Here is a 5,848-nt window from a genome sequence, read left to right on the forward strand (position 1 = left end):
AGCAACCTATGTCTTCAAGTTCAATGTTTGTATGATCAACATTTAACGCAATTGCTTTACACATTTGGTAGTATTTAATGTAGCTCACACACATCCTAAATAAAACATACTACCTTGTTTACAGTATTTCATTTCATTCTACTAATTCATACCATTCTGAGTACCATTCTAACTGCTGAGCCTTCTGGACATTCAATCCAGCCAGGTGCCTTCAAATAAAAACCCCGTTCACTCTCCTCCATGAAGTCAGCTTTCACTAGCCTCGCACCTTGCAAGTTGCAAACGCCAACGCCCATAACTTATAAGCACGATGGGTGTTGGAGTCCTAGGCAGGGGGTTGGACTAGAAGACCTCCAAGTTCCCTTCCAACTCTACTATTGTATTATTGTATTGTATCTGTTAGGCGGCGCCGCTCTTTGTAGTTCAGATCCCCGAATGAAACATTCATGGTGGTAGTGGGGAGGGCTGACAGTCGAGCCTGCCACTCCGATTCCTAGAGAGACCGTACGAACGCGGGAGCGAAGGAGGTGGGGGCAACGAAAGGGATGCCCACCCCGATTCCTAGAGAGACCGTACGAACGCCCGAGCGAGGGAGGGGGGGCGCGATAAAAAGGGAATGCCACTTCCTGTTCCTTCTCCATTACGTTCCCCCTCCTCGCCACTTCCTCTTCTCTCGTTCCCCCCCCGCATCCCCGCCCCCCCCTCCGCCGGCGCCTTTCCCATCGCTCCGGCGGAGGCTGGCCCGCCTGGCGGCACTTGCGATCGCCGCGGCTTTTCGGAGAAGCGGCTTCCGCGACGCAGCTTGCAGGTGGGGTTGAGCGGGGAGGATCCGTTTTTTTCCCGAGGCTGGTTTTTGCAGACAAAAGGAGCTTGGAGAGGTTGGGGGGGGGGGCAGAGGCAGGAGGGGTGGATGAAATGGGGAGGGGAGGGAGCGCAGCCGCTGAACTGGGCAATGGGGGGAAATGGGAGGGGTCTCCTCACCCGCCCCCTTTAAATGGGGAAGAGGGACACACACACACACAATAAAAGGTCCTTTTGCTTCCCTGCCTTCAACCTGATCTGAGCTCCGCAGAAGCAAGACAGATGTCAAAGCCTTTCCTTGCATGGGGGAAAGTGTGTGTGTGTGTGGGGGGGGGGGGGTTGCAGCCAAGCCTTTGCAAACTGGGCTGCTTTTATTTTATTTTGTTTTATTATTTTACTTTCTTTTTTATTTGTCAGATTTACCTTGGGTTCTCATCTCTCTCACGAAGTGGCTCTGGGCGGCATGCAAACAGAACCAGGAATGGAAGGCGTTTCAATTGCAAATGTTTGGTTTGCAATTGCAAAAACCCTTAGCAACCATAGAAATACGTTTCAGTAGCAATCAAAACCCATTTCCTGACCGTGAGAACAAACGACCAGGGGGAGCAGCTTGCCTTGGAAGTTGTGGGTGCCCCGTCACTGGAGGCTTTTAACAAGAATAAGAATAGGGATAGAAATAGAAAGAGTTAGAAGGGACCTTGTAGGTCATCTAGTCCAACCCCCTGCTCAAGCAAGAGACCCTACACCATTTCTGACAGAGATTGAACAGCCATTTGGCTGGAATGGTATAATAAAGTCTCATGCTCGGGCAGAGTGGGTGGGGGGTGGACTAGATGACCTCCAAGGATCCTTCCAACTCCTGTTATCCTTGTTAAATAAACAAGATTACGAGAGGAGAGGTGTTAGAAATATTGCCAATGGGCAAGATCCCGCTGACGGGATCTCTAGCTTGCTTGGAAGAAAAAAAAAAACTCGGCACACATTTGGAGGGTTTTCTGGAAGGTCCTAAGGGTTGGAGCTGACCTCATCTGGGAGGCTGTGATGATCCTGAGAAAGAGTGAAAGGCAGATGGATGATTGACAGCTCTTCTACCCCCTCCTTCCCCTGTTTGGTTAAGGCAGTGCTTCTCAATTATTTTCTGTCATGCCCCCCCTAGGAAGAAGAAAACATTTCGCGCCCCCCGCGCGACTGTAAATAGTATCATTTGTCTATAAAATTGTTATAAGTACACCTCTGCATAACACTGTATCCTTATTAACATATAAGAGAATAAAAAAAGAAAGAAATGTGGATCAATTTACAACAAAGAATAGCTTTATTAACTGTAGCAGAAAAGATTTAAAGGAGCACAGGATTTAAAGGAACACAATATTAAAAAAAACTTTAACCTGCAAAACAAAAATATATAAAATAATTTGAGCTGAGCCCCCCTTTACGGAGCCTTGCGCCCCCCCTGGGGGGCCCGCCCCACTATTTGAGAAGCACTGGGTTAAGGCCTTGCTGGATTTGATGGTGCAGTATATGAATGGCAGGGACTTCTGCCCCTTTAGGTACATTATTGGGGCTCCAAGGTTGGACTTCCCCCCCTCTCCCCTTCAACTCAGTTTGGCTTCTCAACCTTGAATGAAAAGAGCCAGAATGGACTTTAGGGAGGAGAAGCCAAACCCTGCTTGCTAAACCCCCGGCTGGATAGGCAGATGTGCAAGTGTTTGAAAAGATCAGAGGAGGCAACCCCACTGCAAGTATCTTCAGCAAAGATTTCTATTGAAAGGCATAACTGCAAAAGCTAACTGGGGAGGAGGGGTGCTTGCCAGACCCAGTGCTTTATTTATCATAAATGACAGGGTTCCCCCCCACCCCCCACCCCCCCGCCAAGCTGTGCAATTTAAAGTGGAGCTTTTATCTAGCTCTCTCTTTGCATTATCGAAGGAACACGTATGGAAGGGAAACACTTTGGGAGAACGCATCTAGAATGTTCCTGCTGGAGTCTTAGTCATTTGAAATAAATAAACCCATCGATAACAATCATCCTCTTTCCCTTTCCTTCCGCCGTCTGTCACGGAGTAGAGAAACTGAATAGCCGACGTGATCTTTTGGAAGTAAGATCTTTATTTGGATCGCTCGGTGTCTTTCCAAGCTGGTGGAAGAAGCTGGGGGGAAAAATCTAATGATAGAAACAAGGGAAGTGTTTGTTCGCTTTCAAAAGGTGATCAAAGAGAGATGAGTCACCAAAATAGTCCCCTCTGTACGTGTGCTCAGCTTCACCTTGTCAAATAATAGGAACTACTTGGAATGAGCAGGAGTTCCATGCAGTAGAAAAAGGAGGATTTATTTATTTAACTGTTGTGGCCCAGCAGGATCCGGTTGAGCTACTGATGGACTCGGATAGCGAGGAACTGTATGAGTCTGCCCTGGATGATGTGGAGGACCCTGTGCAGGGTTCCGACTCAGAGCAGGGACCAGAGAGGCTGGTTGGCCACCAGGAGGCGCCTGAGGCATGGAGCAGTGGGGAGGATCAAAGGGAGTTTGTTCCTGATGCTAGATTGATAAGGGCTGAGAAACGGAAGCAGCAACTCCATAGGCAGACTCACAGAAGATGATTAAGCACAGGTGGTGGTGGATTGGCCCCTCCCAAGAGAAATTATAGGTGAGGCGTTGGGAGGGGAAATTTACAGGAAACAACCTGAATTAGTAGTTAAGAAAATCTATGTATTCTAGTCGTGTCTGATCATTGGGACTATCTGTGTTGTTCTGTTTGAACGTGAGTTGTCTGGGCCCTTAGCCAAAGGATTTGTTATCTCCTTAATTAAATAGTGGCAAACAGCCAAGCTTGAGTTCTGGCTTATTCACAAGCGTGGAGAAGGGGGTCAGAACATTTAACTGTATTTAGAGCCTGCCCCCAATCCAAAATCAGGCTCTGGGAGGACAATTTTTGTCCCCTCAGATAATTTTTTTAAGTGTATTTATTAAATCTATTAACCACATTTTAGATGTATTTATTTAATTTCTAGGGACGTGGTGGCTCAGTGGCTAAGACGTTGAGCTTGTCGATCAGAAAGGTCGGCGGTTTGAATTCCTAGCGTCGCGTAACGGAGTGAGTTCCTGTTATTTGTCCCCAGCTCCTACCAACCTAGCAGTTCGAAAGCATGTAGAAATGCAGGTAGAAAAACAGAAACCACCTTGTGGGAAGGTAACAGTGTTTCGTGCGCCCTTGGTGTTTAGTCATGTCAGCCACATGACCACGGAGACGTCTTCGGACAGCGCTGGCTCTTCGGCTTTGAAACGGAGATGAGCACCGGCCCCTAGAGTCCGGAACGACTAGCACATATGTACGAGGGGAACCTTTACCTTATTTAATTTAGGTAGTCCTTGACTGCTGACCACCACTGAGCTTAAATTTTCCGTTGCTAAGCAAGATTGTTGTGAAGTGAGTTTTGCCTCATTGTACGCCCTTTCTTGCCACAGTTTAAGGGCACTGGTTCACTTACTGACATGGTGGTTAAGGGAATCTTGCTGCCCCATTGACTCCGCTTATCAGAAGGTCGCAAAAGGTCATCCCATGACCCCGGGTCACTGCAACGGTCATAAGTACATACCAGTTGTCAAGTATCTGAATTTTGATTGTGTGACCATCAAGGAATGCAGCAATGGCCGTAAGTGTGCAAAACGGTCATCGGTCACTTTTTTCGGTGTCGTTTGTCACTATAAACCAGTGGCAGTCAACCTCGTCCCTACCCCCCACTAGTGGGCGTTCCAGCTTTCTTTCTTTCTTTTTTTTATATATTTTTATTATTTTTACATTTAAAACAATGCAGAGTCGGAGTGACCATACATTCACATTATATACAGCTAGTTTCAACCATTGACAATTAAACTACTTAATACATTGTCTATCCTTCTGTCCAATCACAATATATACATTTGTTCCAGTCTTGTCATCTTGTCTTATACCAATCATAAAATCTATTCCATACTTCAAAATTTTCTGATTCCCCTTTATTTTTAAGTTCAAGAGTGAGCCTATCTGCTTCCACAAAGGCCAACACTTTTCTGATTATATCAAGCTCTGATGGTGTATTTTCTTTTTTCCAATACTGTGCATAGCTTATGCGCGCTGCAGTTAGTATATGTATAATTAAATAAAGTGTATCTTTCTTAAACCCCTCCGGTATTATGCCTAGGAAAAAAGTTTCTGGTTTAAACATAATTTGTTCTCCCACCATTTGTTCTAACCATGATTGAATCATTTTCCAATATTTTTTTGCCTCATTGCACATTCACCACATATGATAGAAAGTGCCTGGTGTTTTTTTACACTTCCAACAGTTTGGGGCCAGATTTTTGAACATTTTGGAAAGCCGTGCTGGGGGGAGATGCCATCTGTAGAACATCTTATAAAGATTTTCTCTATACGCCATAGCCAATGTTAGTTTCTGATTAAGTATCCAAAGTTTTTCCCACTTAGCCAATTCCACATTTTAACTGAAATTTTTCATCCAAGCGACCATGGTTTCTTTGACATGTTCTTCCTCTAGCTTATATTCCAACAAGAATCTATACAGCACTTTGATCAGTCTGTTTTCTGTCTGTATCAAAAGTTTATCTAATATTGTGTAGTCTTTGGCAATACCTTCGTTCTTCCTATCCTGTGCATACCTTGATTGTATCTGTAAATAAGACCACCATTCTACTTGTACTCCTAGTGATGTCAATTCTGATCTAGTTTTGATCTGACCCTGTCTGTTCAATAACCCTTTATATGTGACTATATTTTGGGCGTTCCAGCTTTCATGGTGGGCGGTAGGGGTTTGCTGTAACTCTGCTTTATAAATTTTATAAAGTAAAGTTACTTCCCTACTTTATAAATCACCATTACTGTGGAACCGGTGGGCGGTTAGAACATTTTACTACTAACAGAGATACAAAAGTGGGCGGTAGGTATAAAAAGGTTGACTACCCCTGCTATAAACAAATGATTGTAAGTTGAGGGCTGCCTGTACAATGTAGAAGCGGCCTGATTCCAGATGACCTTTACATTGAAAAAATA

The 5,848-nt window shown here is 45.1% G+C and overlaps 1 protein-coding gene across 1 annotated transcript in view; it reads left to right on the forward strand.

Annotated features, from left to right (window-relative positions):
- The first annotated feature begins 686 nt into the window (after positions 1–686).
- LOC309398333 (uncharacterized protein) overlaps positions 687–5,848 on the forward strand; it is an 8,620-nt gene continuing 3,458 nt past the window's right edge. Inside the window, exon 1 of the mRNA XM_081965127.1 lies at positions 687–808. The gene's annotated coding sequence lies outside the window, so the exon portion shown is untranslated. The remainder of the gene's footprint in view (positions 809–5,848) is intronic.

Source organism: Natrix helvetica (assembly GCF_964273705.1).
Source record: "Natrix helvetica genome assembly, chromosome: 1".
NCBI lineage: Eukaryota > Metazoa > Chordata > Lepidosauria > Squamata > Natricidae > Natrix > Natrix helvetica.